This window comes from Choloepus didactylus, chromosome 3 (assembly GCF_015220235.1).
Source record: "Choloepus didactylus isolate mChoDid1 chromosome 3, mChoDid1.pri, whole genome shotgun sequence".
In the NCBI taxonomy this organism is placed as follows: Eukaryota; Metazoa; Chordata; class Mammalia; order Pilosa; family Megalonychidae; genus Choloepus; species Choloepus didactylus.
In genome coordinates this window covers 3,694,724-3,708,261 of record NC_051309.1, presented here as the reverse complement: position 1 = coordinate 3,708,261, position 13,538 = coordinate 3,694,724, and the positions used below count along the sequence as shown (strand labels likewise).

Below are 13,538 nucleotides of genomic sequence, written 5' to 3'. Positions count from 1 at the left end.
TCCTGGTTCCACGTTGGTGTCCACCTGACCCATGCCTCAGGCCTCAGCTTTCCTCTGCCACCCTGATCCCTGGGCCAGATCAGGCCCGGCTGTACTCTCCTACAGCCCTTATTTCTCCACCACAGCGGGCAGCTCACCCCACTTCCCCAGAGTCAGGCGAGGCCTTGCCCACTGGCTGCTCTCGGACGCAGCATGTCACCTCACACACAACCCTTGAAAGCCTCGTACGTTACAGGCTTCCCTCTCACCTCCTCAGAAAACAGCCTATGTTAGGGAGACATTAGCCTGAATTAACCTCAATTAATGCTGGTTTTAGACAATTACAGAAAAGAAATGATTTTTTAAAAAGCAAACAAACTAACCAAGATTTAGTGTTTATTTCTGGGGGTTATGTAATGGAGATCACAAATGTACATCACAGAACAATTTTTAACACCCGACTGCCCTCCTGGAATGCCAGCAGCTATTTGTGGCTGGCGGTAACATTTCCAGTGGAACCTCACACAGATCCCCAAGGTGCTATTTCTCAACGAGTTTAGACCAAGTGACGATGACTCTGGAGAACTGCTGATGCCTTAAGAGTTGGCTCTAAAATGTGTAGGAAACGCAAAGGGCCAGGGGTAGCCGAGGACAAAGCTGGAGAACTTAAGCCACCAGCCATCCACGCGCACTGCAAAGCCACAGTAATCACGATGCGAGCCCTGGCGGAGGACAGACAGACCGACCAGAGGGGCAGAGAACAGAGGCCAGAAACAGATGCGCAAACACAGGATGGCCCGACAGACGTACTGCTCCCGTTCCATGGGAAAAGGATCGTCGTTCCGGCCGACGGAGCTGGGCCAACGGAAGATCATCTGGGGAAAGCGAACCTTGACCCCACCTCACATCAGGAGCACAAAAAACAATTCCAGGCAGATCAGAGACGCAAATGTGAAAACCTGAACAGTAACAGCTTTGCTGTCGTGGTCTCAGGAAGGGCAAAGAGTCCCTAAAAGGACACGAAGAGTGTCACCATAAAGGAAATGATGATAACGGGATTATATTAACAATAAGTTTCTGGTCATCAAAAAACTGTCTTAGGAGAATGAAGAAATAAGCTGCAGAGAGGGAAAAGGTATTCGCATACATAAATCCAACAAAAGAACCATTTCCAGAATATATTCTTAAAAATTCCTACAAATCCATAAGGAAAAGGCAGATGATCTAATAGAAAAATGAGCAAAACACTGGAGCAGGCACCTCATAAAAGAAGATGTTCAAACAGCCAATAAACATGAAAAGGTTGATCTGTTAGTCATGGTAAGGCTGCAAGTCAAAACCTCAACCCCTGACAGCCAGCTGTCGGCGCCAGTGAAGACGGACGACGCGGTGCACTGGGTGGGGGCAGCCAGACCCCTCACACCACGATGGGTGGGGGTCACGGCCCAGGCACCCCTCTCCTGGGTACATCACAACAGAAACGCACGCGATGTGCACCAAAAGGCCTGCGCAAGCAGGCCCGGCAGCGTCATCTGCAGTATCAGATAAATCCATACTAACACGTTTGTCCAGGGGAGTAGCTCACGGCAATGACTCAGCAGCTGGTGACACACGCACGTGCAAGTGCACAGCCTGGTGCTGCAGAAAAGAAGCTGAAGATGACACAGGAACCCCCTCATGCCCCCTTCCAGCCACTGCACCCACAGGTGATCGCTGGCCTCGGGTACTTTTGCTTATTTTTTAACTTAATGGCTGGACACATGAAGACACAGAAAATGTGATCCATAACCAGGAAAAATCTGTCAATGGAAACACCCAGATATGACAGAGATGATGGAATCGGCAGACAAGGACTTTGAAACAATGAATAAATAAACACAGTCAAGAGTTTACAGGAAACCGGGACTACAACAAGGAGAAAAATGAAAGATACTAAAGAAAGAAAGAAAAGGGAGTGCTAGAGATAAAAAGTACAGCCTCTGAAATGAAAATCCACGGGCATAGTGAAGAACACATCAGTGAACTTAACGACAAAGCAGAGGAAACTATGAAAAATGAAGCAAACAGAGAGAAAAGACTAAAAATGAACAAGCCTCCGTGGTCTGTGGGACTTGTAATCCAAGTTCCAAATGCAAGGAGGGGTGAAAAAATATCTGAACCTCAACACACCCCAATGGGGCCCACAGAAAACCAACCTGAGCCACCACAATCAAGTCCTGGAAACTCAGGACGGACCCCGAAAGGCCCTCCTCCTAGAGGGGACACCTTTTCACAGGTCCTCCAGCTTACGCCAAAGCCGCTGAGGGAGCCTCGAGAAAGCCGCCCTCCCTCCGACCCTCGGGAGCTGTGTCTAAATTACTCCTCTCCCTAAATTATTTTGGGCAACCAGATTTTCACCCCAATCTCTGTAACGCTTTCTTTCAGCAGTGTTACACGCATTCTGCTGAGAGGGAATCTAGTAACGTTTTCAGACCATTTTGAAAGTCCTTAAGTGAAAAGGATCGAACGTATAAACAGGATTAATCATTCTGGGAAACTTTGCTTTTGGGAGCACGCTCACCTCCCGAGTGTGGCGACGGGTCTCGCAAGCGGGCAGCTCCCAGGCCAGCGGAGGGACGTTTTCCAAGAATCAGCCTCTAAACTCCCTCCAAGCTGGGTCTCGGGGAAGATTCAGAGGAGGCGAAGGGGACTTCTGGTCCCGCCACATCGCTTTAGTCTTCTTAAAAAAGGGGTCTGGAGCGAACACGCCCAAATGTCAACGTGCGGCACTTCTGGGAGGGAGGTTCGTAGGCACTGGTTTTATCACTTTTGAACAACTGCTGGATTCAGAATGTAAATCATTACTAATAAAGATCTCTCCACATAGCTTGTAAGAACTAAAGAGAAGAAGTACGCTGGACGGCCTCCTGGCACAAGTCCCCAGGCAACCCTGCTTCCAAAAACTAACACTACAGTCTGCCCAGTGCTTCAAATGCTTCGTACTTCATACCCCATAAATGTACTAGGGTATTCTGGGCATAATTTTTAAATCCCAAAAGCAAATCATAAAGAATGCAATGCATTAAACCTAAATAACTGGGCTTTGGTTAAAACAATCCCTCTCACGCAGTAAATAATAAATGAACATTCCATTTCAGGTATTCAGCAAACGGTTTTGAAAAATGTGCAACAAGGCTGTTCTGTTGTTCTGATGAGGAAAATGTGAATTCACTAAATAATTCTCTATAAATACCCAGGGATGGTCTCGAGTTTTTACATTTCCTCTTCTCCTTCAGAATTTTACAAAATGCAAACACACTGGCCAAAACCATCGATGCTTCTAGTACCTTATATTCTGAAGAGGAATGCAGTCCAGCCCCCGTCACTCTAACGAGAACAGCAGCCCCTCATCAGGACACCCCCCAAGGGAGCACTCGGGGCCTCGCACCCTCACCGGCCCCTGCAGAACGAGCAGCTGCTGTCCGATGGGTGGGAAGACGCCCGACCCAGACGGAGAAGGAGAAATCCACTCGCCCAGGGAGGCCAGTGGGTCAGCTGTGGAGTTGGGAGTCGGAACCTGACTCTTTTCACTGCCTGGCCAGGTAAACATGAGCCCAGGTGTAAAAGCAGTTAAGGAACAGTGACGAGTGTGAACCTGTACAGAAGATTAATCTCTAATGCACACCCAAAAGGAGCAATGAGTTTCCTCGTAATTTGAATTTCCTTTTGCATACTCAGATGGAGGCTAAAGAAGAGCACCTGAAATAATAAGAATCACTTCTAAAAACCAAAATTTAATATGAAATGTAAGGTGCATGGAAAGAGAGCCCAGGGCAGAGCCAGGCCTAGAGCTGTGGACTGGATTCAGGAGGGAGGGCCCCAAGCCTGGAAGCAGGGATGAGGGTTTCCCACCACAGCTGATCTTACAGCGCGGCCACCGTCCGGTTGGGGTTAAGAGGGGGCAGACACCTGAAGTGGGCAGCCCCCAGGAGGGCAGCTGTGCTCATTCCCGGCCAGGCGAGTCCGAGCCCTGGGGAGCCGAGCGCTGTGCTGGGCTTGGAGAGGGGCAGCTGGACCAGAGCGTGCGCATCACCCAGCGCCCGGCCGACCAAGTTAAAGTGAGGATTGAAAATCCATGGTCTGGCCTCTCGGAGATGCCTGTCGTTTTCTTCTTTCCTTGCAGGATAAAAGTTCTATTTTAAAACAAAGCAGCCTGCACAGGTGACACAGGCAAGTGAAGACGGGCCACCAACTCCCCTTCCCAATGCCCAATCAGGCGGGGGCGTGGCGGGGGGCGTGGTAGGGTGGGGAGGGGTGTGCCGGGGGCGTGGTAGGGTGGGGAGGGGGTGCAGCGGGGGCATGGTAGGGCGTGGCGGGGGTGTGGCAGGTGGGGAGGGGTGTGCCGGGGGCGTGGGTGGTGGGGTGGGGTGGGGGTGTGGCGGGGACATAGTGGTGGGGGCGTGGCAGGGTGGGGAGGGGGTGTGCTGGGGGCGTGGTAGGGTGGGGAGGGGGTGTGCTGGGGGCGTGGTAGGGCGTGGTGGGGGCGTGGCAGGTGGGGAGGGGTGTGCTGGGGGCGTGGTAGGGTGGGGAGGGGGTTGCTGGGGGCGTGGTGGGGCGTGGTAGGGTGGGGAGTGGGTGTGCTGGGGGCGTGGTAGGGCAGGGAGGGGGTGTGCTGGGGGCGTGGTAGGGCGTGGTGGGGCGTGGTAGAGTGGGGAGGGGGTGTGGTAGTACGGGAGGGGGAGGGGGTGTGTAGAGTGGGGGGGGGGTGTGCGGGGGGCGTGGTAGGGCGTGGTGGGGTGTGGTAGGGTGGGGAGGGGTGTGCCGGGGGCGTGGTAGGGTGGGGAGGGGTGTGCCGGGGGCGTGGTAGGGTTGGGAGGTGGTGTGCCGGGGGCGTGGTAGGGTGGGGAGGGGTGTGCCGGGGGCGTTAGGGTGGAGGTGGGTGCTGGGGGTGTGTAGGTGGTGAGGGGTGTGCCGGGGCTGGTAGAGGGTAGGGGAGGGGGTGGCAGCGGGGCATGGTATGGGCGTGGCGGGGTGTGGTATAGGTGGGAGAGGGGTGCAGCGGGGGCATGTAGGGGTGGCAGGGGCGTGGTAGGGTGGGGAGGGGGTGGGCTGGGGGCGTGGAGGGGTGGGGGGGAGGGTGGGGGGGGTGGGGAGGGGTGTGCGGGGGGCGTGGTAGGGTGGGGGGGTGTGCGGGGGGGGGAGGGTGGGAGGTGGTGTGCTGGGGGGCGGAGGGGTGGTGGGGGGGGGAGGGTGTGCGGGGGCGTGGTAGGGCGTGCCGGGGGCGTGGTAGGGGGGGAGGGGGTGTGATGGGGCTGGGTGGGGGGTGGGGTGTGGGAGGAGTGGGGAGGGGTTCCGGGGCGTGTATGGTTGGGGAGGGGTGTGCCGCCGGGGCGTGGGTGGTGGGGCGGGGTGGGGGTGTGGCGGGGGCGGGCACTGAACGTGGGGCCAAACCTCAACAAGAGCAACCGGATGAGGAAACCCAGGGCCAAGATGGCGGCACAGGATGCCGCAGGGTGCCCATTCCCCACAGAATCTTTGAACAACTAGCAGATACTGCCCAATCCAACTTCCTCAAAATTCCAGAAAACAGTTAAAGGACTACAGTAATTGGGTAAGTAGCAAATCAAGAAAACAGAGCTTTAAAAATGGTAGGAGAGGCTCATGGTGCACTGGCTGCCCCCCTGCCCCTCCCCAGCATGGAGTGGAGCCGTCCTGCAGCCCATCGTGGGCCCCGTTCCAGAGGGAGCAGAGTCACCCCCACGCGCATAGCGGGTGCCTCTGTGTCAGCGCTAGTCTGTCAGGTGCCAGCCTGAAAGACCAAACCGGGATGCTTGTCTACGACTCACCCTCCCAGAACTTGCCCTCAGGCAGAGGCAGCTTGTGGCCGGCTAAAGCACGCAAGAAACAAGTAAAAGCGGCCAGGGGCACAGGATCACCAGCTTTGAGATGTACCTTAGACCAGAGGCAGGGGGCCCATTCCACAGGTTGGACAGCAGACATCAGGAATCCTGTAAGGGGGGGATCTCCTAAGGACACAAGCAAGCATAAGCCCAGGACAAGACACAGGCTCCAAAAAGACAGGGAGGACCCTGAATTTCACTTCTGCATCAGGATAATCTTCTTGATAGAAGGGCTAAGCTCCGAGGGAGACCACGAGCCAACGCAGAGCCAGTTTGCAAAGGCTGTGAAAGGTATTGCTTGCACTGGGTGGTTGTGTTAGCTCCTGGCCCTCAAGGAAATCTCGGTCATGTCAGTAGCTGGATACAAACTTCAGGAACAATTCCCAGAATTAGCATATTAAAATATTAAAAGGAAGAGTGTGTAACAAAAGATTACAAGGCAAACAAAGAAACAGGAAGTGATGGCCAATCCAAAGGAAGAAGATAAAAATCCAGAAATCATCAATGAAGAAGAGCTGACTTTTGACATAATGGACAAAGACTCTTAAAAAATGATCTTCAAAATGCTCAGAGAGACAAAGGGAAACACGGAAAAGGATATCAGGAAAACAATGAATGAACAATATGAGACTCTCAATGAAGAGAGAGAAAATTTAAAAAGGACCAAACAGAAATACTGGAGTTTAAGACAATAAAAATGAATGAAAAATTTCCTAGAGGGTTTCAATAGCAGGTTGGAGCTGGCAAAGAAAGAATCAGTGAACTCAAAGACAAGACAATTGAAATGATTCAGGCCGAGGAACAGAAATGAAAAAGAATGGGAAAAAAAGGGGAAACAGCCTAAGAGACCTGTGGGACACCATCCAGCACACCCACATATGTGCTACAGGAGTCCCAAAAGGAGAAGAAAGAGAGAAAGGGGTAGAAGATGAACTCAAAGAAATAATGGCAGTGAACTCCCCCAATTAACGAAAGACACAGATATGTACATTCAAGAAGCCCAATGAACCTCAAACAGGATAAACTCGAAGAGAAACATGCCCAGGCAAATAGCAGTGAAACTGTCAAATGCCAAGGACAAAGAGAACTCTGGAAGCTGCAAGATTAAAGGAACGTGTCATACACAGGGGGCCTCGGGGCCATTTCTCATCGGAAGCCAGGGAGGCAGGCAGGCAGTGGGACAAAATATTTAAGGTGCTGAAAGAAAATAATTGTCCACTAAGAATTTATCTGGCGAGACTGCCTTTCAAAAATTAGGGAGGGGATGGGCTGGACGGCAGTTAGGTGGAGCGTGCCATGCAGCCTCGGAGGCCTCGGCTGCCAACCGTGGGCGAGATCTCCGCGTGGGGGCCTGGCACAGCGCTCCGACTGGAGCTGTGTCAGCTTGTTATGATGCTGTCTCGTACCAACCTGGCTACTGGAATCCCCAGGAGTGAAGTGAAATACTCAAGGCTCTCCAGCACCGACGATGGCTACACTGACCTTCAGTTTAAGAAAAGCCCTCCTGCGGGATACTGATCACGTGCTTCGACTTGGCGGGCCTGGGCTGGGGGACCTGATCAGCCCCTGGGGAGGGTGGTGGGCACGGGCGACAGCGCCCTCCACAGCCCCCCGGGCCTGGGAAAGTGGAGCCGGAGGCAGGCCCCATTTCCTCACCCAAAATACCACCATTAGGGGAGGCTTGCCGGAGGGAACCGCCTTTTCCCCACCCCCTTATCTTGCCCCTGACACTCCCCATTGCCAGAGCAACTCCCCCCACCGTCAGTGCGCATGCGCAGTTACCAGAACAACTCCCGCCCCTTGTCTATCAACCTCCGCGCCCTCTCCGAACCAATCCAAGCCTTCGACCTCTACAGCTACCCCGCCCTCTAATCGCCCAATATAAGCTTGTGCTCTCGCCTAATAAAGCTCTCTTAGTTTTCTTCTATTACCCTAAAAGAACCGTGTCCTGCCTGTTCTTTTTCGCCGCCCTCCACACCTTGCACGCCCCCCCGCCGGGGACCTGGCCAAGTCCCCCGCCTCGCCTTCGCCTCCGGGAAAGAGCCCCCGCCGCCGGTACCCTCAGAGCAAGCCTGGGAGCCTAGGATTTAGCAACCGGCCGCCACCCCCCCCCCAGACGAGTCAACTGCGACCGCACCCTCCTAAGTGTCTTATAAGGCCATTGCACTTGCCATCGTGCTGTTTTTGATTGGCAGCTTTCTCATTATCATAGGCTCCCTCCTGCTGGCTGGAGACATCAGCAAAGGGGGGGCAGAGTGGGCCGTTTCCGTCCTGATCACTGGCATCTGGTGTTCCTGCCGGGTTTTTAACCAAATGCACATCCAAAGGCTACCAGGGTTACTCCCGTGATGACATTCCAGACACTGATGACTAGCACCCATCTCAGCCCACAGAAGAGTCACTGATGGGACTGAGCCCAGCTTATAGACGATGGGCAGAAACTGGCGATGGGCTAAGGAATTCTGCAGTGTGCAGATGTTTAACAAAACTCTGGCCAGATTTTATGGGTCCATCCCAAAGATGTTAACTGAGCTTTACAATTAGCTAACTAGGGCATGCTTTATTTTCCATCTCCTGGCACTGGCAAAAGCTCCTGATGAGTTTTTCCACTTGAACAGCAGTGCTAACTGTACAGGGACGCAGGAAGTTATTCTGTAGTGGAAAGTGTTACCACCACCACCCTTTTTAGAGCTGAGTGTTTCTTTTAAATAGTCCTCATTCTCAAATTGTTCTTGTGACAAATGGAAAATCACAGTATGTATAATTTCTTATTACTAAGTAATTTATTATCCCCTACACTTATCTTTAACTTTGTATTCCAAGAAAGACCTTGGTAAAATCAAATATTAATGTGGGTGCATCTGTAGCATATTTACTTAATTTCTTATTGACAGCAGCCGGGAAATTTTAAAACCTCAGAGCAGGTTTTCAAAACGTAAACGCTTTCCCTCTCCACCAGTCCTTGAGCAGTTCTGATACGGTTTACCAAAAGGGTGGCCACATATAATTTGGGTCATTCTGTCCTTTTGTAAATCAAGATATTTATATCATGCTTTTAAGGACTGGAATTTTGGTTGTTTCCTAATGAAAAATGTAGAAAAGTGGTTACTTTGAGTTTTTCAACCCCATTGTTAGTCCCTTGTACTATTATGGGCTTCTGCTGAAGATGGAAAGACTGGGTCTAGAGCACTAGAGGACTAAACTGGCTTAGTGTGATTCTGTTTCCTAGCCTGCAAAAAGTGACTTGTATTCAAAAGGAATTAAAATGGCAAAATAAAAAAAAATAAAAAAAATTAGGGAGAGCTTAGCAAATTCCCAGACAAACGAAAGCCAAGGGAGCTTGCGACCACTAGAGCTGCCCGACAGGCAACACTAAATGGAGTTCCTCAGACTGCAAGGAAAGGACACTGGACAGGGGAGCAAGGAAGCATAAAGAAACAAAGATAACCATATGGGTAATTATAAATGCCAGTAATTCTATATTGTATTTTTTGGTATGTAACCCCTGTTTTACTTCTTACAGCTACTAAAATGCAAATGCATAAAAAGTCATGATATATCTATGGTTTTGACATACAATGAATAAAGATGTAATTTATAGCAAGTACAACAAAAAGGGAGGGAGATGCATGGGGTACAGGAACACTGCACATGCTACTGCGGTTAAGTTGGCATCAAGTCAAACATGATTGTTACAGAATTAGGGTGATAAAATTAAGCCTTATGATAACCACAAAGAGAATATCTAAAAAATATACACAGAAATAAATGGGACATGATTCAAATTGGTATACTACAGAACCAAATATGAAAAGAGGCAGCAATGGTAGAACTGAGGGGCAGAAAGGGTGTAAGACTTACAAAGGCCAAAGAGCAAACTGGTAGAAGTAGTTACTTTCTTTAAAGGTACATGAATTAAACTCTCCAGCTGAAAGGCAGAGATTGGCAGAATGCATAAAAAAGCATAGCCTAACTACATGCTGTTTAAAAGAGATTTCCCTTAAATTCAAAGATACAAGTTAGTTGAGTCCTAGCTAGACTAGTATAAGATAGAATAGACTTGAAGTCAACAACTGTTATGAAGGACAAAGAAGACCATCATACAGCAATAAAGGGGTCAATTCAACAAGATACAACAGTTATAAATATATATGCACCTAAAGACAGAGCCCCAACATACATAAAGATATTGACAGAACTGAAGGGATAGATAGATGCTTCTATATCAATATAGGAGACATCATTACACCACTTTCGATAATGGATAGAACATTGACACAGTAGATCAATAAGGAAATAGAAAACCTGAATAATATTTGTAAATCAACTAGACCAACGAACTTATATAGAACGTGCTCCCCAACAATAGAACAGTACACACTCTTCTCTAGCGCACACGGGTCATTTTACAGGATAGACCATATGTTAGAAACAAAACAAGATCAATAAATTTGAAAATATTTGAAATCATACAATGTATCTTCTCTGACCATAACAGAATGAAGCTAGAGATTAATACACAGTGGGAAAACTGGAAAATTCACAAATATGTGGAAATTAAATAACACTATTAAACAACCAATGGGTAAAAGAAGAAATCAGAAGGGAAATGAGGAAATATTTCAAGGGACAACATATCAAAATTTATGGGCTGCGGAAAAGGCAGTGGTGAGAGAGAAATGTATAGCTCTAAATGCTTATATTAAAAAAGACCTAACCTCAAAACTGGAAGATTTATAGAAAGAATATCAAGCTAAACCAAAAGTGAGCAGAAGGAAGGAAATAATCAAGATTAGAGTGGAAATAAATGAAATAGAGAATTTAAAAGAAGAAAACAATAAAGCGAAGCAATGAACTCAAAAGTTGATTTTTTGAGAAAATAAATTGATAAATCTTCAGCTAGACTAAGAAAAAAAAGGATGAGAAAATATATAAAAAAAATAAAAAATGAAAAGGGTTTATTACTACCAACCCCACAGAAATAAAAAGGGCTATAGGATGATATTAGGAACAATTGTATGCCAACAAATTAGAAGATCAAAAAGAAGGGGACAAATCCCTAGAAGCACACAAACCACTTACACTTCCTGAAGAGGACACAGAAGATCTTAACTGACCAATAACAAGTAAAGTAACAAGTAAAGTTGTTGTTGCTGTTGTTGTTATTATTATTGTTGTTGTTGTTGTTGTTGTTATTATTATTAGTAGTAGTATAAATCCGAACAAAGAAAAGCTCAGGACCAGATGTCCTCACTGGTGAATTTCACCAAACAGTAAAAGAAAATTGACTTCTAATCCTGCTCAAACACTAGCAAAAATTCCAAAGCCAGATAAAGATATCAGAAGGAAGAAAATCACACACCCTTTGAGCATACATAAAAATCCTCAACAAAATACTAGTAAACTGAATCCAACAACACTTGAAAAGAATTACACACCATGATCAAGTGAGATTTATCCCAGGTATGCAAGGGGGGTTCAACACAAGAAAATCAATCAGTTGCATACACCACATTAACAAAACAAAGGAAAAAATCACATGATCATCTCAATTGATGCAGAAAAGATATGACAAAATCCAACACTCCTTTTGATAAAAACACCTATAAAACTAGGCATAGGACACCTTCTCAACATGACAAAGAGCATATATGAAAAACCCAGAGCTAACGTCATACTCAATTGTGAAGGACTGAAAGCTTTCCCTCAAAGACCTGAAACAAGACAAGGGTGCCCACCATAACCACTGTTATCCAACATTGCTCTGGAAGTTCTAGCTGGAGCAATAAGGCAAGAAAAAGAAATAAAAGGCATCCAAATTGGGAAAGAAGAATAGAATTTTCCCTGCTTGCATATGACATGATCCTTGTGCTGGTGTGGATATATTATGTCTCCCTAATGCAATCTTGCGAGGGCAGACATTAATCTTTTGATTGAGTGTTTCCATGGAGATGTGACTCAATCAACTGTGGGCTAGACCTTTGATTAAATGATCTTCATGGAGATATGGACCCAGCCCTTTCAGGGTGGGTCCTAATAAAATAACTGGAGTACCTTTAAAGGGAGCTCACACAGAAAGCAGAGAGATGAAAACACCCTGGGATATGCTAAACCAAGACCCAGATGCTTGCTGATGCTTGGAGACGCTTGGGGGTACAGACAGAAGGACGTTTGGAGAAGCTAAGTGAAGACAGAATTCCAGAGATATTCTGGAAAAAGCCATTTTGAAATACCATGTGGGAGCAAAAGACAAGCAGTCGCCAGCCACGTGCCTTCCCAGCTGACAGAGGTGTTCTGGACACCATCGGCCGCTCTTCAGTGAAGGTGTCACCTTGCTGATGCCTTATAGTTTGGACACTTAGGACTGTAAATCTGTAGCCAAATAAACCCCCTTTATAAAAGCCAATCCACTTCTGGTATTTTGCATAACAGCAGCATTAGCAAACAGAAACAATTCCATATAGAGAAAATCCTGAGAAATCCACAAAAACCTACCAGAACTAATAGAAGAAGCCAGCAAAGGGGTAGGGTACAAGTCAACACACAAAAATCAGTGGTGTTTCTGTATATTAGGAATGGACAATCTGAAGAGGAAATCAGGAAAAAAAAATCCATAAATCATAACATGTGAAAGAAAATATTTAACTTCAAAATATTTAACAGGAAAATATTTCATCAAAGATATGAAGGTCTTGTACACAGAAAAATACAAAACATTGCTGAAAGAACATAAAGAAAACATAAATAAATTGCTATACATTCCATGTTTGTGGATGGGAAGACCAAATAATGTTAGGATGTCAAGTCTACCCAAAATGATTTACAGATTTAACACGATCTTAATAAAAATTCCAGCAGCTTTCTTTTCAAAAATGGAAATACCAATCATCAAATTTACATGGGTGGATAAGGGACCCCAAATAGCCAAAAACATCTTGAAAAAGAAGAAAAAGTTGGAGAACTCATGCTTCCCGATTTTGAAACTTATTACAAAGCTACAGTAATCAAAACAGCATGGAACTAGAACAAGGACAGACACAGAGACCAATGGAATCAAATGGAGAGTTTGGAAATAAACCCTCAAATTTATGACCAATTGATTTTGGACCAGCGGGCCAAGTCCACTCAATAGTCTCTTCAACAAAACGTGCTGCGAAAACTGGGTATTCATATGCAAAAGAATGGAGGTGGACCCCTATCTCACAAAGGACACACAAATTAACTCAAAATGAATCAAAAATCTAAATATAAGAACCAAAACTACAAAAACCCTATAAAAAACAAAGAAGCAGGATAAGCAAAACTAAAAATAAATAAAAGGGACCGCAACAAAATTAAAAACCATTTTGCATCAAAGGACCTTACCATGAGAGTAAAAAGACAACCTACAGAATAGGGGGAAATATTTGGGAACCACATATCCAAAGGGTTTAATATCCAGAATATGTAAAGAAATCCTCCAACTCAACAACCGAAAGACAACCCAGTTTAAAACTGGGCAAAAGACTTGAATAGATATTTCTCCAGAGAAAATATAAAAATGGTCAATGAACACTTGAAAAGTTGCTCAACCTCATTACTCATTAGGGAAATAAAAGGTGAAACTACAATGAGATACCATTTCACACCCACTAGAATGGCTACTATTTTAAAAACGGAAAATAACGAGCGCTGCAGAAG

General features: G+C 47.0%; 1 protein-coding gene and 1 pseudogene across 4 annotated transcripts in view; one reads left to right on the top strand and one right to left on the bottom strand.

The window, feature by feature from the left end:
- The window catches only part of RGS12 (regulator of G protein signaling 12), a 163,118-nt gene that overhangs the window by 61,273 nt on the left and 88,307 nt on the right, over positions 1-13,538 (bottom strand). The window lies entirely within an intron of this gene.
- On the top strand, positions 7,248-8,232 carry LOC119529182 (annotated as a pseudogene).